General features: G+C 43.4%; 1 pseudogene; it reads right to left on the bottom strand.

The window, feature by feature from the left end:
• Window positions 1–604: 604 nt before the first annotated feature.
• Window positions 605–23,231, bottom strand: part of LOC123482563 — a 50,526-nt pseudogene continuing 27,899 nt past the window's right edge.

Here is a 23,231-nt window from a genome sequence, read left to right as displayed (position 1 = left end):
CAGAAAGAACACGCTTGGAAAAGCCATAGTTAAACTCAAACAACAATATAAGCTCTTTAAAGTACTCTTTTTTGTTTATTTTTTACTCACAACTATATACTGTTTTTAGTTTTTTACAAAGTTTTCATAAATACATTTCAGGCTGGGGGGAGTTTTAAATTCAGTGCCCATGATTAGTCTGTCATACTTTACCAATGCAGTAGAGTGGTATTTCACTGTACTTGTGTGTTTTTGTCTATGATTACATATGGCACAAAAAGCTTTTTGAGTAATCCTTGTCATCACTGTAACCCTTCATGTTTTGTATTGTCTATTCAAGCATTCTAAAGCAGATATTCCACTTGTTTTTGTTTTTTTTGTAAACTCTCTTATTCTTGAACTTCTCTCCAAAAACATATTACTATATTAACATTCACTTTTCAAACATGTCATTAGAAGTTCATATTTGACTTTGATATACTGTTCAAGAAGGCATGGTAGCGAAATAACATCTCATCCACTGAGATTTCTTTGAAACACAGTCATCACTCTTCTCGCTTTTCTTAGTGTTTGTCCAACATAGGCCAGGCCACATAGCGTTTGACTCTGTCTTCTCCCCATAGGGTTATACCCTGGTGGTGGAGTGTCCATGGGGCAGGTTGGTACTGTTCTGACTGCTCAATGTTAAGTTATGAAGTCTGCATGGCGGCCGCGGTTCGGGATCATTTATGTCTGGCGTCATGAGGGGGATGTCGTCTGGCGACCTTCGCGGTGTGAGGGTGTAGTCGGGCGGGCCAGTGAGCGCGGCGTGTCGTGGGCCTGGAGCGACTCACACTCGTGGTGGTGCTCGTGATCCATCTGCTGCTGCTCTTCATCTGCAGGACATCAGCTCCTCGTTCTGCAAGTGGGCGATGTCTTGGCGTTGCCACGCGTTGGCTGGCCCGGGCGGAGTTGCTGTGCTCGGCCCCCGTTTATCGTGCCGCCGCTTGTCTTCTTGTATAGAGTCCCCGACGCCGATGTTGAGGAAGCCGCTCCCACGGCGATGGTACTCTCAGCTCTGTGGAGATAGTCCCGTTTAGTCTCGATACCACTGCTGATTCGTCTGTGAGGTCCTCACCTTTCCGTGGTCGGTGGTCTGCTTGGTGTTGGCGGAGGCCCCAGGGTGGCGGGTGGTAGATGGCGGTTGCCGGACGCTTGGTGTAAGGGGAGCGGGGGTGGTGTCCTGCGGCTATCTTGGTCGTTGTGATACTACTACTTTTATGTTGTGGAGGTGTACTGTTCCCCCTCCTTGGTGGCCCGATAGTGGTCCCCTGACCCTGGTTTCCCATGTGCAGGTAGAGCTGGTCCTTGGGGTTGTACTTTCGACCAGCAACCTCTTCAAAGCGGTTGGGTTTTGTATGGATAACTTGGTGTCTGAGGAGCGGGCTGGTTTGGATCTCTGAAATAGAGAAATAAAAAACATTTGTAATTACGAATGTATTATACATTGTTCTTTTCAGGACCGTATTCTACAAAAGGTTTAAAAAAACGAAAAGGGCATATTCTGATTAATTGCCACCAAAGCACTATTTTATCTCTAGGCTTTAGTCAATGCTCCGTGAAATTGAAAATGATTGACCAAAATATTTAAAATATACTAGAAAGGTTTATGTTATATTCCTCCCAAGTGAGTCAATGTGGTCATTATTAACTCTGTAATAATTTTTTTGTGTTTCTTTAACTACTCAAGGGAATCTTCATTAAATAAAAGAAGATGAAGTCACAAAATGGCCACTAAAACTGTCCATTGATTCCTTTAGAGCTGATCATCCTACTTACAGTTACAAACTCATATAATTATTAATCAAACATATCTTCCCCCATTTTTATTCATCACCCTCTGTGATTCATAAAAATGTTAATAGTATGAATGTCCCAATGTCCTAGATCATGTTAACATTTTTCTTAACGCAGCTTTTTATTCTCCCATTACATTGTGAATAGATGTTATAGTGACACCTCAGTGTTGGAATCAAGCAACTCTCCTGTGACATTGTGACTGTGATTTCATTAACTTTCGAGGGGGAGACGGCGAGGCCTCAGTCGGGCCACACCTTGGAGCCTACACTGTCGAGTGAGTGGAGTAAGAGGAATGGAAAGGGGGGGGGGAATGTCCGCTGAATGCTGAACAGAAAGAAAGGCCTCATCTTGAGTCATGCACTGCACTCAGGCACCAGGGACACTCCCGGGACCCATCAGACCTTTCAAGATGAGCTCGGATGCAACCTGGGTTCAAATAGTATTTGAAATCATTTCAAATACTTTAGCTGTTTTATTTCGCATGCCTACCCAATACCGATTGAATAGGCAGAAAAGCAGCACCCCCCCACCTGGCACTCCAGGCAGACTAGTCCAATGCTAAAAATGTATTTGATAGCTCAAAATAGAGTATGTACCCAGGGATCTGCTCTGCTTCCAAAACAGCTCTTACAGTACAAGAGACTGTGAGACTGTGAGAAGGCTGCTTTTATTAACTCCTCCGTCCATCAGGTGCCTACTAATAACGTGGTCTCAGATCGGAGATATTTTCACTGCAATCCCAGCATGACATATCTCCGGCTGATGACACTGTTTAATCCTGTCATTCCCATTACAGCAGGATCTAATATGTCATTCATTTGTAATGGAAGGGGGGGGGGACAGAGAGAGAAAAAATTGGTGTATGTCTGTGCATCCCTGGAGAGATTCAATTAATCTGATTCAATTCTATTATTCATCAAACTAACCTTGTATCATTTTGCTATTTCATTCTATTTAGAACTGTACATTTGGTTGTATCACTCTTTGAACATCATGGGCCACATTCACCCATAATACAATTGCAAAGATGTTACCAAAATGGGTACTATTGCTCCCAGTACTTTTAACCTATATTTATGTCAAACCCTAGTGCTTTGCTGATATTTTCAAACACTACAGTATTTGTTAAGTAACATCTTCCCATTTTCATTTTTACATGTCAAAATGTCACCTCTTGGTAAATTAACTAATCTCCCTGAAATGGATTCAGGTGACTGTCTAGTAATAGTTCCATACACTAGTTATGTGCATATGTTCCTTCAAACATGTGAACCCATACAATATCACTTAAGGACTGTAGCCCTGATAGAAGCATATGGAACCCTGCTTAACAATATACAATTTTTCACCACAAAACTTGCAATAAAGACAACACTCCCAGGCTCCGTGCTTTCGACTATAAATACCTATCAACTCTTCCTGTATCTCATAAAGGAAGATAACACAGAGGTAGAAAGCGTTGGTCCATAAAACATATGCTTCCACCATGCTGTCAATCTGTTTTGTGTGATAACAGAAGTACATTCAGATGGAGGGCTAGTCTACACCTCCTAAGAGCTTTCTCGGTTTATAGAAATAGCAAAGTCACAGATTTAAATAAACCCCTTCTGCTCTTAGGGGGGGGCTTGCGCATTATACTTGCATGTATCTACTCAGATGCTCACAAATGTATTCAATCCTATCTCCCTCTGTTTACACAAACCTCTCTTTGCAGATACTGTTGAAAAATCTGCTTTTCCAGTCTGCCATTGTTCCCATCTTTCTTCATTTTTAGTTTCGAGTCTTACCTGCATGTGCAGTGTATACTAGACAACACACACCGCATTCAGCACACACGCATAATCAGCACACACCCAGGCATGCACCACACATTCACTCACCCTCACTCATTGTTCAGTCCTGTATCCACTACAATAACTTCCCTGTGCATTGTACTTTTCTATTTTTATATTACCACACATTAAACACTGAGATATTTATATATCCTCTCATCCCTCATCTGTCTGTTGTTGGAGCTTTTTTTCTGGATAACCCTCAATCTAGCAAGGAATTATCTGTTTTTCCTCTTGAGAGACTCTTGTGAAAAACGACACTCTGCGATGAATTTCTTTGGGTTCCTGCTTTGTTTGAGCAGCACTACGGAAAACAAAAACCACTCAGACTAAAGCCTCCCCATCCAACACTTGCCAATCTATCCCCTGCTGAACTGGCATCAGGTGGGCCTAGCCAAGGCCGGAGAGCTGGGGGAGGGAATGCTACAGCCTATGAAGCTGTTCAATAATGTATTTATTCACCTTCAAATAATTTTCTTACTTCCAAACATCCTGCTACCTGTTAATCCCAGGGTTCAGCAGTTCCAAATATCAAGTATATTTCAAACTACAAAGCCTTAATAAAACCAAAGCATTTACAATCTTATACCATATTTGTTCAGTGTGTTTAACTATTCCATATTCTTCTTCTCGATCCTTATTTTATCCACTTCAAATAACATCTACATACTAAAAAATGATTACATTTCTTAAGTTAGTCCAGTAGGTCATAACTCACTGCCGCTGAGCATGGCCGTCGTTCTTGGAGAAGTTGCAGTTGAACAGGTCCGTGGGTCCGATCATATCCCGAACACATAGGGCACCTCGTCCCCATGTGCCGAGGTCACCCAGCTAGGCTTCATGTCCTCTGGCAGTGATGTAGGGCTAAAAAATATGTTGGTAACCATACTGGGCATGGAGGTCCGCTGTGGCTCCGGCCGGAGCCACCCACTGGTGGTCGGTAAGGGTCCACTACGTCTTCCTCCGTGTCTCGGGGTTCTCCTTGTCGGCTTCCCAGTCAGTGTACCATGAACTTAATGGTCTCCCTTAGCGTGTCCTTCCCTCCGGGTAGCCGTAAAGGTGATCCACAAAAGTCCGACCCGGTCAAAGTCAAACTCGTTGGCCGAATCCATCCTCTGTCCACGCTGCCCTCCACAAACTTAACCCTTCCCTTTTACCCCCCAGCATGATTCTAGTTGAGGAACTTCGCCCTGCTCCATGAGGATCTGAGGGTCATCCGGGATGACTCGCCGTCGATGGCGGGGCGGAAGGCGATGTGGTACTTTGCGGAGTAAAGATGTTCTGTTCGATCAGCTCCTTGTAGTTCTTACTCTGGCGCACTCCACCAGGTCGATGGTGTCCAGCATGTTGCAGCCCACCTTCTCAGCCAGCATCCGTGTGTACTTGGCAGGCTGGTAGTTGACCTCCCAGCTGGAGGCGCTGTACCACTCCTGGATGATGGCTTTCTGGAAGAGATCCCAGGGGAAAAACTGATTTACCGACAAATCTCAGACTGTGTTTTGTTTTTCACAAATTAAAAATCTTTTACCAATAAAGTGCTAAATAATACATACCCCGGAACAGCCACACTTGGTATTTCTCAGTATAAAATAATTGGTATTTTCTGTATTACTTTAAATAATTCTGATTAACATCTTCTTGCTTATTTTATTTACTCAAATCAGTTAAACAAATTCTTATTTCAATGACTGCCTTCCCCGCCAACCCAAGCGACGCTGGGCCAATTGTGCGCGCCCTATGGACTCCCAATCCGGCCGGTTGTGATACAGCCTGGGGGGTCGAACCGGGGGTCTGTAGTGACGCCTCAAGCACTAATGCAGTGCAATCCTCCCACTCGGAGCCCAATACATCCATTACTCCTAACATCCACACAGATCCATACAAATCAACACATCCATCTTCATATTATCCTATACTACAAATAAAAAATATTAAGGACTCGGACAGGGACACCACATCCTGTCAACGCTGGTCATAATAAATTAATCAAACTGAAAATAAAACACATTTGTTTATTCTGCAATGAGGCCTCGGGCCATTTTCATCCTGAATTATGTTGGCTCCATGCACTTCACGATCTGCCTGCCACTCCACTCTCAAATAGGCCACAGCGCTCTAAACACTTCTTGTATGTTACATTTTTTTCCCATATTTTCTAAGTTCTATTTATATCATTGTGTATGTTTCCAAGCCCAAGAAGCCGACATCTCCCGCAAGGCCTATTACAACAGAGGTTTATTTAGCTTTATTTCCCCCATTTCCTCTGCTATTTGATGAAGAAATCAGTTAAACCTATCACCAAAGTGAATTTAAATATGTTGCATATGCTTCCTGTGTTTACCTCAGTCTGCTTACTGAGGCGTGCCTGTGGAGCCATGAACAGAGACAATCATGTCCTACATAGGGAGCAGCGATGAGGGGCTATGCTTCCCTGCACCTGGGTATGGCTACGGGGTGATAGGAACATACTGCCTGGCTAACAACAAATCCGATTCACAACACCAATTCAGGTGATAGGCTACTGGGCCAACCTTGTAACCCAGAACCAAATCAGTCTATAATTTTTTAGGTTTATTTGAACAGTGAGAGACAAATAACAACACAAAATCCAAAACCATGTAATTTTTAAATTATTTGCATTTTTAAATAAATATTTGACCCCCTCTCAATCAGAAAGATTTCTCGGCTCCCAGGTGTCTTTTATACGGTAACGTTGAGATTCACACTTTGGCGTGCTCCTAATCTCAGCTTTTACCTATATCACCTATCCACGAGCAATCAATCAATCAGATTCCAAACTCTCTACCATGGCCAAGACCAAAAAAGCTCTCCAAGATATAAGGGACAAGATTGTAGACCTACACAAGCTGAATGGGCTACAAACCATCACCAACAGCTTGGTGAAAAGGTGACAACAATTATTATTCGCAAAATGGAAGAAACACAAAATAAATCTCAATCTCCCTCGGCCTGGGGCTCCACTACAAATCTCACCTCGTGGGTTGCAATATCATGAGCGTTGAATCAGCCCAGGTCCGGGACTTGTCAATGATCTCAAGGCAGCTGACCATAGTCACCAAGAAAACATTTACACACTATGCCGTGAAGGACTGAAATCCTGCAGCGCCCGCAAGTCCCCCCTGCTCAAGAAAGCACATATACAGGGCCGTCTGAGGTTTGCCAATGAACATCTGAATGATTCAGGGAGAACTGGGTGAAAGTGTTGTGGTCAGATGAGACCAAAATCGAGTTCTTTGTCATCAACTCAACTCCCGTGTTTGGAGGGGGAGGAATGCTGCCTATACCCTAAAACACCATCCCCCCCGTCAAACATGGAGGTGGAAACATTATCTTTGGGGGTGTTTTTCTGCTAAAGGGACAGGACAACTTCACCGCATCAGGGGACGATGGAGCCGGTCCATGTACCATCAAATCTTGGGTAAACCTCCTTCCCTCAGCCAGGGCATTGAAAATGGAGTCGTGGATGGGTATTCCAGCAATGACAATGACCCAGAACACATGGCCAAGCCAGCAAAGGAGTGGCTCAAGAAGAAGTACATTAAAGGTCCTGGAGTGGCCTAGCCAGTCTCCAACCTTTAATCCCATCGAAAATCTGTGGAGGGAGCTGAGGTTCGGTTGCCAAGCGTCAGCCTCAAACCTTAATCTTGGAGATCTGCAGGTACAAAATCCTCCGATTGTCAAACCTGGTGGCCAACTACAAAACGTCTGACCTCTGTATTCCAACAAGGGTTTTGCCACCAAGTACTAAGTCATGTTTTGCAGAGGGTCAAATACTTATTTCCCTCATTAAAATCCAAAATCAATTTATCATTTTTCATTTTTTCTGATTTCTTTTTTGTTATTCTGTCTCTCACTGTTCAAATAAACCTACCATTAAAATTATAGACTGATCATGTTTTTTGTCAGTGGGCAAGCGTACAAAATCAGCAGGGGGATCATACTTTTTTCCCTCCTGTCTATCATAACTCAAAAGTTTGGTCACACCTACTCATTCAAGGGTTTTTATTTATTTGTACTATTTTCTACATTGTAAAATAATAGTAACATCAAAACTTAAAATTTGGAATCATGTTACGTGTAGAAATCAAAATATATTTTATATTCTTCAAATAGCCACCCTTTGCCTTGATGACAGCTTTGCACACTCCTGGCATTCTCTCACCGCTGCTTTTCCTTCCTCTGCGTCCACACAAAACACCAATAGAAGAAGAGACTTGCTTTGGCCAAAAAGCACAAGCAATGACATTGGACGGTGGAAATTTTCCTTTGGTCTGATAGTCCAAATTTGAATTTTTGGTTCCTGTTTGTGCGGAGTAGGTGAGCGGATATCTCCCGTGTGTGGTTCCCATCATCGAAGCATGAGGGGAGGTGTGGTGGTGTGGGGGTTGCTTTGCTGGTGACACTGACAGTGAATTATTTAGAATTCAGCACACTTAACAAGCACTGGCTACCACGGCATTCTGCAGCGATATGCCATCCCATCTGGTTTGTGCTGATGCTCCAATACTCAACTAGTCTCAAGGGCCAGTTTTGTTGCTTCTTTAGTCCACAAAGTTTTCAGCTGTGCTAACATATTGTAAAAGGGTTTTCTAATATCAATTAGCCTTTTAAAATGATAAACTTGGATTAGCAAACACAACGTGCCATTCGAACACAAACTGATTTGCTGATAATGGGCCTCTGTCTCTATGTAGATATTCCATTAAAAATCAGCCATTTCCAGCTACAATACCATTTACAACATTAACATTCTACCTTATTTTGATCAATTTGTTGCTATTTTACAACAAAAAGCTTTTCTTTTAAAACAAACATTTCTAAGTGACCCCAAACTTTTGAATGAATTATATAAATAAAATAAAAACTATTATTGATTATTCCAGTGAAAGCTGAGTTCAAAAAAGTTCGCCCCAGTCTAAAACCTAGTAAATGAGGCATCATGCAGACACAGTCCTCTAATCATCTCACATACCTACAGTAGCACACATTTACAGGAAGTACCTAATCAAATGTTTTTGACTTCTGACGAATAAGAAGAATTCTCTGCTTTCAGTCTTGCTTTCAGTTTTTTATTACATAATTCAAACTAATGTTTTCCCCTGAGGTTACTCTCACTATTGTCACTCCATACCAGCAGCGACATGGAGGAAATTAAAGTCCATTGGCGAGTGCAAGACATGTCCATTTCCTGCCGTAACTGATATTGATTTATATTGATGGAAATAAGTCTGAGGTTGCGAGTGTCTTAAATCTATCTGGGGTTTTGCCCTATGGATATTTAATGCTGTTTTCACAGTCATTTACTCAAATAGCTCCTGATGAGATTCAGCTGCAGAAACCAGAGGTGAGAGCGAGAGAGAAACGCACAGCTAGCTATTCATTTGTCTATCTCTGTTTGCGTCCCCAAATAATCTTATTCCTTATTTCTACTTTTCCAAAATTCACTATTATATTCCATTTGGGATAGACTTTGTCTGCCTCTCTACACTGTGCTGTCACTGGGCTGGGAAGCGCGACTATGACAGTTAACTACACTCACATTTCTAGGATTATTTTTCTAATATAATAACGAGAGATTAATTACTATAATGTGACGCGGTTAACCATTCTAATATTCTTATATCCACCTACCACTTTTCTCTGGCTGGTCACACAAATCTCTAGTGACTGATGGCAATATTTTACACTTGGGTGAACCTTAGACACACTCTGTTATTATCTCTGTCATTGCATAAATGTGATCCCCATGTTCTCTAAATCATAGTTTATCCTGACTTTTAAATCATTCATACTCAAATTAACTCTATTCCTATTTAATCACTACTTTTGATCAGGCACCATAGACTCTGTCAAAAGTAGTGCACTATCTAAGGGAATGCACTACCACCCCCTCTCAGTAGAGATATTCCTATTTAAAAAAATTATATCTATCGATAAAGCAATAAATATAATAAAACATTTCCCCACAGGTCTTTATTTAATTCCTACATTCTAAAATGATAGCTGAAGTTCACTCACACCCTATAATTTAATTAATAATCTTTAATCTGCAGTGTAATCTCACTAACCTAAATGATTCATTTTATGATTCATAAAATTTTTTAAGGACTTGTACTCACTAACTTTAAGATTCAAACAATATAATATAATCTCAATGATTTCCAGGAGGTAAGGGAATATTTTGGGGGGCTAAAAATACCCGATACATACCTTCTGAGTAGTGAGAGAAAGTAGCAGCTACACACATCCCCTGCACCAGGGTTTCCTCTCTTTGATCTCTTTAGGCCTGAATGTTCTCTTTGATCCACCTCAGGGCTTGGATCTGGTCCAGCAGTCCATTTCCCCTTGCTGCCTTCCCCTGTGCTTAGGAAGCCTGTGTGAACAACAAAGACAGAACAAACTCATTCACCTGCTTCTTGATTTCCCTCTAAAAACATTGTCATTGAACAGAGGTGTGCCCTGTGGTGATTTAGAAATGCATCATAAAGCAAATGAATCATAAATAAAGGATGAAGTGTAAATACAAGGAAATTGAATTTAATTAATCATTTTCACCTCTACTTTTCATTATTGATTTGTTGTCTTTGGGACCTGTACAGGAAACACAGTACAGTTACAGTCACACACACACAAATACTTACTTACATCCCTAGGGGTGTGCTCTCAAAACATATAGTAATGGCCCATCTTACACTATATTTATCACACATGATGGGTAAATTATTAACACATTGGCGTAAGTTCCAACGATCAGTGAAATAATGATACCCCACCCAGTATAAATGCCTGCCGCACAACACAACAGGGACGGGGGGGTTACTAGCATTCTCGCACCCGCTCATTATACAATTGTTACTGTTCAATTCATAAATTTAAGCACTCAGCAAGTCAGCGACACCTGCATGCTTCTAGTCTTCTTATCCAGTCAAATAGCAACACTCTTCATAAGTCACAGTGGTTCCTATGACCTGAATCATCCCTTGTGTTTAACCAAGAGGATAATGTTGATAATGTAGGATTGTACTCCCTCAGTCATTCACCTGAGCTACTGGAGTGCTTCTAGCACCACCATTATTGAGAGTAGTGAAGAGAAACGACAGAACAAACTCCTTTTCATGTCACATTCACTTGGTTTCTTCGACTATACAGTCGAATGTGCAGATAGAGAGACGACAGAGAGAGAGCCAAGTTCCTTTTTCATAGTCTGAATTCAACCACATGGCTTTGACTTGGATTCGACTCTATACGCCAGTGTCAGGCCAGACAGACAAGCTTGTTGATATGCTGTCGAAATCAGAAACTTGTTACAAATTAGCAGATTTGTCTAAACCCATTAGGTGGTGGGCCTTTAGGGTCTGCGAGCGCCGGCCACCGGGGTGTCTGGTCCCCAAGCGCCAGGCCTTGGATCTCTAGGCGGTCCCTGGCACTGGCAGCCCCCAGGCCAGCCAGGGCTCTGGTCAAAAAGTAGTGCACTAGGTAGGGAATAGGGTGCCATTTGATACAACTCACTCTCACCTCCATCCCAGGGAGAGACCCAGACAGAAGCAGTCTACAGCTACATGACAAATCCATAAAAATATAGAGAGGAGGAAATGGGGGGGGGGAGAAGAAGAAAGGTGTCCTCTGGCCCTGTGATAGGGAGCAGATCCCAGTTAGCCATGGTCTGGCTGTGAGGTGAATGATGAGGTGTGGAGGGATGGAGGGTGTGGGGGGATGGAGGGGGAGTGGAGGGAGTGGAGGGGGCCGTGGAGGGATGGGGGTGAGGGATAGGGCGGGGATGGTTTAGGGATGGAGGGATGGAGGAGAGGTGGAGGGGGTGGAGGGGATAGAGGGATGGAGGGATGGAGGAGGGGTGGAGGGGATGGAGGAGAGGTGGAGGATGAGGAGGGTGGAAGGGATAGAGGGATGGAGGGATAGAGGGGGGGATAGAGGGATGGAGGGGGTTGGAGGGGATGGGGGGGATGGAGGGGGGTGGAGGGGATGGGGGGGATGGAGGGAGAGGATAGATGGGTGGTGGAGGGGATAGCAGCAGAGGGGATTGTTGGATTACAAGGCCCCTGGCAGAACTCACACTCCTGGGTGAATGACCTCCAGGCCTCAGCTTGCTCCCCCTCTCTCTCTCTCCTCTCTCCCCTCTCTCTCCACCTCCCTCTCTCTCTAACTCTCTCTCCTCAGTCTCCACTCACCATGTCTGTCTGGGGGAGAGGAGCTGCGGGAGCGGTGCAGAGAGGATAGCCCACCAGTAACTCCTCAGGGTGTGTGAAAAGATTACGTAAAGCTTCCATTTCAAAGAAGTTGATTGGATAGTACGAGCATTGCATTAAATTATTATAACATAGCTTTTAAACTCTTTCTACTATTTTAACTGATTTATTGTTATAACTGATTTACAAGCTTCTAAAACACCTATTCTATATCTTTAATATCAATATCAATGCTTTGCATGACCTATTCATATAAAACCTATCTTCATCTGTATCAAGGTCACACATCCTGATTAAATTCACTGTCACAACAAACCTTAAACTTCATAAATATTTAGCCAATCAAACATATTCTTCAAAATAAAATATTCCTTCAGCAATATATTTCCAAAGTATTTTATATTGATCTTACTCGGAATGCATAAAATGTTAATATCACAACAAAATATTGCAGGTCCCTCAATATAGAATGTTAATATTATTACAACAATATCACGTTCAAAATTACATGTCCTTCTGATTATTTTATTCTCTGCTTATAGCGTCCGCATTCGGAGCAGTTTATGCATATATTATGCACATTATACATTTTCTTTCCCTTTTGGACTTTGGCCTGCGAAGTTCGGGAGCCGAATCTCCCCTTTGTCCGTATTGGTCAAGTGTAGGGATTCTTCAATAAAGTCTATGTTGTCATTCGAGGCACTCATTTTCATGCACATTTTTTTTAATCTCACCAAACATATTAGTTAGATTGGGCGATTAAGATCTCCTCGACAAAAACGTAAAAATTAATACAATTTCTTCATTTCTTCAATTAATTCTACTATTATGGTCCTCAAAATGGCTTGTTTTTCAAGCGAAGGTCTTTTAAGGGTATGCGACTCTCTCGTTCGGTTCCCTGCCACTGGCGTTTAGACCTTCGCAAGACCCAGATCAGTCCCATTCACCATCAACTAATCTCTCTCTCTCTCTCTCTCTCTCTCTCTCTCTGTCTCTCTCTCTCTCTCTCTCTCTCTCTCTCTCTCTCTCTCTCTCTCTCTCTCTCTCTCTCTCTCTCTCTCTCAACACTCTCTCTCTCTCTCTCTCTCAGCCACCTTGTACTAATGCTAATGCTGCCACAGGCTCAATGTAAGTCGACCCATCATTCACCTCACAACATACTGGACAGATCTGGGGTTTGAAGGTCTGCTTACCACACTGTCATTTAATCCACTTTGAGCTGGGCTCCATCCTTTACCAGCATGTGCAGTAGTAGCGTTGTTGGGCAAGAAACCGAAAATCGTTTCGAATTCCCGGCCAACTAGTTGAAAAAAATCTGTCGGCGTGCTCTTAGCAAGGCCCTTAACCCTAGTTGCTCTGGATAGGTGTCCTAAAATTTGATGCTACCAACAAATTTCTCTATGATATAAAGTATTCATTCATTCTCCCCTGCATGATGCTGGGTATAGCAGAGTCATGCATTGCCTAAGAATTTTTTGGTGGGGTATTTATTCCAGAATGCATTACCTGTGTTTTGTGTCATACATAGAAATCCTGTGAGTATGAAGGGTGAGTAAGCATTAAAAGGAAGTACTAAGCTACAATCTTCATGCAGTTGTTTTTCTTTGATACTGTGTGCCTATGATACAGTATTATCCAAATGCATGTATTCTCATTGAAATGTCCAAATACTGTAATCACTTGATGTATTTATACCATTTCACTTATTCTCCCCATCACCCTCCTCCCCAATTAAGGTGCCACCAACCTCCTGTCTTCGACACTTTACCTAAATGGCATTATCCTGTGAACTATCCTGTGCATTACAGGACGACTTCACCGATTACACCCCATGGGTCTCAAAGATTTTCCACATACTGTCTAGCCTATTGGCCAGATGCCAGGTAGCTAACACAACCACCTTTCCGTTCGTTGGGGGTCAGACCAAGCGCGCGTGATATGCGTCATGTTTATTACTTATCAACACATACAAAACAACACCAACCAGGAGCTGAAGTCCTAAGGTAATACAACAAACCCTTAACCGGAACAAATCCCACAACGACGGTGCCAATAAGCTGCCTAAGTATGGTCCCCAATCAGAGACAACGAGCAACGCTGCCTCTGATTGGGAACCATACCGACCAACATAGATCCCACACCTACTAGAATATGCAACATAAACATACACAACAAAAATATACACACCCTGACTCAGCATATAGGAGTCCCCTAGTCAGGGCGTACAGACCAAAGGGTCGCGGACTCCCACCGCACCAACATAACGGGTGGGGCCGGGTGGTATTCCGCCTCAGCATCCGGCTCGGGCCGTGCACCTCTCACTCTCCCCTCTGTTGCCCCCCTGGTCTGGTCTGACCTCGGCGCCTCTTCCCCCTCTCCTTCCTCCCTCCCCCCTGTCTCCCTTGTGGGAGACCCCAAACCTGGAGAGGGGCTGGCGTCGTATCTGGAGCCGCCTGCCGGAGCTGGACTAGGCACCTTGGAGCGACTACTCTGGCTCGGGTGAGCCGCTGACCGGAGCTGGATCAGGCACTGGTGGACCGGACTGCTCTGGCTCCGGAGTGGAGCCCTGCCGCTGGCTCCCCGGTGACTTCTTCGGTGCGCATCCCGGAGCTGATCCTGTGGAGCGACTGCTCTGGTCGAGTGGAGCAGCTACTGGTGCGGACCAGGCACCGGTGGAAGGCCGATGCCGGACTGCAAAGCGCACCACTGGTCTCGCAGTGCGAGGAGCCGGCGGCCGGGCCGACCTGACTAGAACACGCACCACTGGCTTGGGTGCGAGGGCCGCGGGCTGCCCCTTTGGTGAGGAGCAGAACGGCCGGGCCCTGGCGGCCCACCACTGGCTTGTGCGGGCGCAGGAACAGGCCGGGCCGGACTGGCGGCCGCACCACTGGCGCAGTGCGGGAGCAGACGGCCGGGCCGGGCTGGCGGCGTCCACCACTGGCTTGGGTGCGAGGGCAAGCGCTTCCGGCTGGCGGCGCGCACCACTGGCTTGGTCGGCAGGAACAGGCCCGGGCACTGTCTCCCGCGCACCACTGCGTGCGAGGAGCAGCCAGGCCGGCCCGACGCCCACCACTGGCTTGGGTGCGAGGGGCAGGACCAGGCCGGGCCGGACTGGCGACACGCATCCCTGGCACGTGCGGGGAGCAGCGGCCGACCGGACTGGCACACGCACCACTTTCTTGGTGCGAGGACTGGGTTCACTTTATTAAACCCAGCTCCTTCTGCTGCCTAACCAGCTCCTCTCGCCGTGCCTCTACTTTTTCCTTCTCCCTTTTTAGCCTCCTGTAGCGCCTCCCTCTGACTAATAACTCCTGCTCCCTCTGAACCAACCGTAACATGGTGGCCTCCTCTCCCCTAACCTGCAATCCCCCTTCACGCCTCCTGCTGCCTCGTCGTCCCACACCGTGTGCCCCCAAAAAGTGTTCTTGGGGTTGCCTCTCGTCTATCCCTTTCAGGGCCTCCATCTCCTTCCAACCTCTCTTATCTCCTAAGTCCATCCTCTCTGCTCCTCCTCGTCGCTGCTTGGTCCTTGTTTGGTGGATCTTCTGTCACGTTCGTTGAAGGTCACCAATAGCTATTTCTTTTTTAATTATCAACAAGTCCCTAAAGGCAGATACAACAAATTAACCAGAACAATCCCACAACGACAGTGCCAATAGATCCTATATGTACCCAATCAGAACAACGCACAGCTGCCTCTGATTGGGAACCACACCCAACATAATCCCCAATACTATTCACATAACATACACAACAAAAATATACACACCCTACTCAAATATATCCTGAGTCCGGCGTGACACACATACACTGAGTGCTACAAAACATTAAGGACCCCTACTCTTTCCATGGCTTAGACTGACCAGGTGAATCAGTTAAAGCTATGATCCCTTATTATGTCACTTGTTAAATCCCTTTCAATCAGTGTAGATAAAGGGAGGAGACAGTTAAAAACGATTTTAAGCCTTGAGACAATTGAGACATGGATTGTGTATGTCTGCCATTCCAGAGGTGAATGGGCAAGACAAAAATTTAACTGCTAAGTGTGGGTTTTTCAAGCTCTTCAAGCTGTGTATCAAGAATGGTCCACTACCCAAAGACATCTCAACCAACTTGACACAGCTGTGGGAAGCGTTCGAGACAATATGGCCAGCATCCATGTGGAGAGTGCTTTTCACACCTTGTGGAGTCCATGCCCAGACTTGAGGCTGTTCTGAGGCCAAAAGGGGGTGCAACTCAATATTAGGAAGGTGTTCTTAATGTTTTTACACTCAGTGTATAATCCTGCTGTATACGTGTCGTAAACAAATGAAGTCAATCAGAAATATAGCTGCTATATTTCTGCAGATATCTTTTATTTACACCAAACATTACATATTTTTCAAGCTTCTTGCCACCAGCTGGTACTCGCCTCATACCGTATCTACATCTTGATCTACCAATTAATTGCACGCCTTTCCTATTATCCCTCTCTTAATAAGAGACACTCTTTTCATTTTTCAACCTTGTCTTTCACCAAACCAACAAACCATGTTGGTATTGAATTACAACTCTTTTTTGTATCAACAAACTGGAGAGCTCTTACCGGCTCTATCCATCCAGCTTTCATTGTACTAGTTCTAATTGTGCTCTCTTCAATAATCCACCCCATGCTCCCAGATGAAATTAATTATCAAGGAGGATGTGAGGGGGAATGTTTAATTAGCTGCTCAGGTCATCCCCTCACTACTCGAATCCAATATTGGCTAGCATCCCAAATGGCACCCTATTCCTTTATCCCATAGGACTCTGGTGAAAAGTAGTGCACTATATAGGGAATGGGTCCTTAAAGGACGCAATCAGTAATATCTCCAAACCAACCTCTGTCTGTATCTGTCAAAAAATTAATCTCTCTGGCGGTCCCGGAGCTGGGAACTCTCACAACATTGTCATCACTGCCAGTCTTCATATCAACACTCACTATGCAAATGTCTGTTTTGTGGTTTAAATCCTTTATAGATGTATGTCTGCATGCCACCAAATAACCCCATCACAATGAAAGAATTACATCCAGCATACACAAATGTAGTCTATCTTGTCAAGTGGGTATGTAGAAATAGACCTGTATCTATTTGTTTGATATAGCAACAGAATAATGTGTGTGAAAATGTGAAAATGTGCAAAATGGGGACTAAAACATGCAAAAAGGATTTCCTGCTATCTATCTCATTAGTTTTTTTTTCTCATTTTACCTCTTATCCACATATTTATTTTTATTTTTTTCATCTGGCCCCCGTGGGAATCGAACCCCAACCCTGGCGTTGCAAACACCATGCTCTACCAACTGACTACATCCCTGCCGGCCATTCCCTCCCCTACCCTGCCCAATTGTGCGCTCCCCACTGGGTCTCCCGGTCGCTGCCGCCCTACAACAACCTGGATTCAACCAAGCTCTCTAGTGGCACAGCTAGCACTGCCTTAAACCACTGCGCCACTCAGTTGAGTCTATAATCATGTACAGAGTTAGAGTACATCAGAGGCAGGTGGGCTGAGTCGTATTTACCCATAATCCCCTGTGATTGACAGACAGCACCCGGGCAAACATACACTGTCAAAGTGCATTCACTGGCGCTGGTATTGCCATATTATGTGGCGGATTTAAAATGACAGAGAGCGATTATTCACACTCAATGGCATTATAATTATGAGTGAAAAAAACAAATGTACATTTTCCTCCCAGTTCTTTTTTCTCTTCTCCTCCCCGGCCGTCATCGTTTACACATTCAGCAGGCTGTGCCTTAATGTGGTTGCTGAGTGCGTGTGTGTGTTCTGTTTGCGCAGGCAGGCCAGGGGGCTATACAGAATAATTTGATTAAAGCCCGCCATATTCGAGGTTTGTGATAAGGGGAAAGATTACAGGTCACTCTGGGGGTTGGCAAATCAGGAGCTAAGTAAACAATTCATATTATAACAATAAATAAAAAACCATCCTGTCATCGTGTTCTGCTTTGATGGAAAGTTGGGATTGATGATTGATTCATTAACCTGAAAACTCTTAGATGTAGAGTGTGTTTATTTCCTGGAAGCAATTTGATGTTGATGAACATGCAGACCTGATATGGGTTTTTTAAAGACATATTTTGATGAAAGCTGACTTCTCTCTCAGTATAATCCAAATGTCTCACTGTTCAAAACAGCAGCATTTCTGTTACCTTCATGAAAATATTTTGCAACATCAAAGAATGTACTGCTTGGGTTCAGAGGAATTACATTTTATTTCTTTTTTTGATATGAATATATTCATTCATTTGTGCTTTTTAATAATAACATTCATTCAAATAATGTGACAATAACTCTTGCAGCTACAATATCTCTCTCTCTCTCTCTCTCTCTCTCTCTCTCTCTCTCTCTCTCTCTCTCTCTCTCTCTCTCTCTCTCTCTCTCTCTCTCTCTCTCTCTCTCTCTCTCTTTCTCTTTCTGCCTTATTAAAAGTTACAGATGTAGGATCTTAATTTATCACTCTTTTTGTTTCTTACAATTTTCCTACACATGCGAATTGTAGTGTATTCAAGGTTTAAAAAGGCTTCTAAAGTCTGTAATTTCCCTTTAAAATGTCAGACCTTGATTTGCCCTAATGAAAACGTATCAAACCCCTACAAAAAATTTCCTTAATCATAATCCCTTTCACATTTCCTGTTGCTGCGGGATTATATTCCTGCTGTAGCACTCTCAAATGAAATCCTACATCTGTACCATTAAACCTCATTTCAAATACTCCGAATGTCCATGAGATTTGAGCACCTTTCCTCCCTCTAACAATCAATTAAGTTCCGTAATACATTGAGAGAGGGGGAGAGAGGGGGGGAGAAGAAAGGAGAGAGAAAAAGAGAGAAGCGAAGAGAGAAAGAGAGAGAGGGAGGGAGAGAGAAGAGAAGGGAATACATTTCTCCCAACGTGAGTGCAATTGGTTACATCCATGATTATTACACCCGTGATCCACCCATATTTCATTAAATTTCAGAGTAATTAGAATCTATCGACACAACCAGAACATTTTCACTGCTTGCAGAGTTCAGAACTGCACAAACATTCCCTAGGCCCCACAGCTCTGAACTGCATTACAGTAGCAACTGTTTTACGGAAATGCTGCAGTATGGTACATACAAGTATAGTGTGTTCCACAGCTTAAGTATGTAACCTAATTTCTTATCCTACTGGGAAATTTATAAAATAATAACCCAAACCAAATCAATATTTTAAAAAATAACAGTATACTGAAAATGCCCACCCCTGACATTTGATACCTCTGTCTGTTTCCAAGGCATATCAGCTTCTCAAGTGTTGCCCACTCTAAAAATCATATTATTGATATCCCACTGCTGATCAATCCATTCCTATTTTCTTGTCATTCTGTGCCTGCATGCATCTATACCACCTTCCCCTCAGCTGCAGTGTTCCTCTACTCCCACATCCTATCTTCAGGCTTGTGGAATCATCAGTCTCAACACTCCATGTACAACATTCTGAATCATCCAGTCACCACTCCCGTACTGATGATATTCAGGGACCCCGACATGAATGCGCGATATCTCTGACAAACCTCCATGCATCCAAACCACCACTAAGAGAGAGACGGTCTCCTTCCACCCCACCCACTCTTTTCCATAACATCGGGGTATGATGCTAGCTCGTTAGTCATATAGACAGAATACCTTTTGACCTTCCAACACAGGATGATTATGATATTTGGACGTATCATGCAAATCTGTGCTATGAGTTTTGCATGGGTAATGGACCTAAAGTCTAATAAAATGATATCCCTATCTAGCTGTTATTAATCCCTCAGTAAAAAAATTCCCAAACAGATCTTAATACTAAGTGTCAATTTTTTATCCAGTATACATGATGATTAGATATTATGATAATATATGCAAAAAATTAAAGCGTTTACAAAATAAATCTCCAGTTGCATCTGTTTAGTTTGTTTATTGTGCTTGTCATTTGACATGATAAAACAAGTCATCAACCCTTCGCTCCATGAACACACTCTGTGACTGACCACTTCTCCACATGTTCAGTACATGTTATCTGAGGCTGTAGCTACAGATGGCATGTGCTTATGACAAACCAGTACTGTAGTATGACAGAGGTGTCAAAGGTATCAAGCCTCTGGTGTGTGTTGGTAGGAGTACATAGTAAAGCATGAAAGTAGTACAAGAGGGGCGGCGGGGAGGGGGCGGAGAGGGGTGGAGAAGGGGAGAGGGGGGGGGAGGGGGAAGAGAAGGGGGGAAGGATACAGACTCTGTGGAATGACAGGTCGTCCAGGTAGGGGACAGCTGTGTGACAGTGATGGAGGAGGAGGGATACAGAACACTCAAGCACACACGCTCTGCCACACGTCCCAGATGTCACACACCCACACTGCACAAATGCGCACACAAACACACACACACACAGCTGTCCCGGTCACTCCTCCCTTCAGCTTCACCATTTCATGCACACACACAATGTCTATTCTTTCCTTTACTTTGAGCCTCCTCCACACACACACACAAATACACACACACCCACTGGGGAAACATCCTGCTCAGTGCGGATCTGTCATATTAATCCCCTTGTTCATCAAGTACCCTCTTCCTCCACGCACACACACACCACAACCACCCCATCACCTCAACCCACCCATCTGTCCTCCAAAGCTGTATCAATCCATTGGGCCTCACGTTCACGCCATGTCACTTATTTCCGAATTGCTTATTTTGTTGAAAAAATGAGTCGCGTTTCCCACTTAAGAATTCAAATCAACCAATAGCTCTCAATTACTTACTTATTTTCCTTTTTTCCATCGTCGCAGCATCACAGGGAGGTCTCTCTCCCTCTCCAGGAATACTACCACATGAAACAGCCATCTGACAGACACCCTGAGCTCTCTGTGGCCATGCTACAGCTAAAACTACTCTACTGGAGAAGTGGGTAAACTCTAATTTGGAAAAAAATTATCCAAACGGTGAGAAAGGTGCCCTGTGTAAACATTCTACTGACAAACAGCACAGACACTCTGAATGACCTTAGGAATTATCAATCTCATTTTGTCTTTCACAGTCAGGCCAACCCAAGCTGTACTTTGCAAGTAGGTTAATAAAGGCCTACTATCGAAAAAAAGATAAATGCTGTCAACTGAGTCAGAAATCCACAAGTTTCAATTATTATTAAAAAATATTGGGGGGGGTTCGCTCTCAAAGTCACACTCTTTAATAGAAAACAACAACATTGGATGTTTTAAGTACAAACCAATGCTTAAACCACATCAGGGACCACTTTTGGGGTCTCTGAAAAATCCAGGTTTTTTGGGGGGTTTTACCTTTAATTCAACTGCCCAGATTTACTCTGGTTTGTTAGTACAGTTGTTTGGTTAGTGGTGTTTCTGTAGCTACATAAAAAATGGAGTTTGCAAAACAAATGGACACTGATGGATGCAAATAATCATGATATCATTCTGCCATGTCTTACCTTGCTTCAAAGTATCCTTTAGAAGCGGGTTTTCAAATCAACTTTATTTCGTTGTCTAGCAGCCAAAGGCATTATCCTAGTCATATTAGCAACTCATGATAGTTGTTGCATCTTTAGATCTCCCCTCTTTCTAAATTTCTATCATATTTCTATCTCTGTCCATAAACCTATTGTGTGTTCCATTTTTAGAAGTGTTTTCCCGCTAATTGCATTTTGAACATTCTCTAGCCTACTGCCATGTCACATCCTGCGCTTAAAATGTGAAGAAATAATAGTTTATAACATTTTGCTAAAAACTTTATCTGCTCCATCAACCTTATTAATTGATATCATACACCTCCACTACACTACTTTTACACGCATCGGGGAGATTAAGAGGTGATTATCGCAATGCCCACACAAAAAGTGGGTATGCGGCATATACCTGCGTATACCCTCCACTCCCACTGGTTAGCTGTGCTACACTAAAACTACCCTACCTGTTAGCGTGCTACAGCTAAAACTACCCTACCCTCTTTAGCGTGCTACAGTTAAAACTATCCTGCCACTCTGTTACCATCTACTTAAACTACCCTGACCTCTCTGTTAGCGTGCTAATTAAAACTATCCTGTCCACTCTGTTAGCCATGCTCCAGTTAAAACTATCCTGGCCACTCTGTTAGCCATGCTACAGTTAAAACTACCCTAACCTCTCTGTTAACCGTCTCACTAACTACCCTACCTCTAACCGTGCACATCTAAAACTACCCTGACCTCTCTGTTAGCCATGCTACAATATACAAGCCCAAAACAGTCCACTTTCCCAATCTGCAATATTTATAGTGGTACAATAATTTCAATTCCATATATGTTATACACCCATTGAGTGTTAAAAAACAAATTAAAGGGCATCATAAGTAGAAGTCCCAGCTCTGTTACAATGCTCTCTTTCCATTTATATCGGATCCTACATATCCATAACTACATAGTGAACCGTCACACTCTCCCAGTCTTGTACGTAGGAGTCTCTTAGTTTTATTAAACCATTTAATCCAGAAATAAACATGTCCACACTCAGCATTGCAAAATGCTAACTTAATTTACATTTGTTAATGTTTATTTCTCATCTACCCACTCAGCCTCATTATCTTCAATCCCACAGCATGGGGGAGTTCAGTGTCTCTGTCACCCTTCCAAGCGAACAGGTTTGCCATCCAGTCAGCAGAGTGAGATGCTTAATTTTAGCCACATAAAGCGTCGGAGGAGCTCTGTTTTCCTCCTCTCAAGAGAAGACTCCCAATCTCCTTCTTTAATTTTGTTAAACATCTTTTGTTTGAGTCAGGATGACGATGTTTTCGGAAGCATAATCACACATCACTATCTTTTCTATACAGACAAGACTATAAACACACAGTATTGTCTGCAACAAATTATACTTTTACGTACATAAATGCTGTTTGACAATGGTGTACTGCCAGTTAGCTATGACTGTCCATCCATCCAAACCCTTAACACAGAAATACATCTGCTTTTCCTCAACCAGGCATTGGCCCATGTACTGTAGATCGTAGCCCCAAGCAACATGCTGTCAAATAATGTGTTATAGCACCATTATAGCACCTTCTGAGTGGTTCTCCACACCCACCTGGCATATTTACCCCAAATAGTGTAACCAATAAAAAACCATCAAACACCCCTGTATAACTAATTGGCTGAAAAGATAAAGAAATACTGTTTATCTAAAATGGGAATCGTTGAGGATAATCATCAAAGGACCCCAAAGTGGCACTAATCGAAGAGTGCCCGTGTCATTGTTGTTGCAGTGTTGTTTATTGGCTTGCCTGGCAGCACATAGGGTTCTAATCCACACTCCTCTCCACCGATGTTT

The sequence above is a fragment of the Coregonus clupeaformis genome, chromosome 35 (assembly GCF_020615455.1).
Source record: "Coregonus clupeaformis isolate EN_2021a chromosome 35, ASM2061545v1, whole genome shotgun sequence".
NCBI classification, from domain to species: domain Eukaryota; kingdom Metazoa; phylum Chordata; class Actinopteri; order Salmoniformes; family Salmonidae; genus Coregonus; species Coregonus clupeaformis.
The sequence above is the reverse complement of the archived record's forward strand: the minus strand, read 5'-3'. Positions and strand labels throughout refer to the sequence as shown.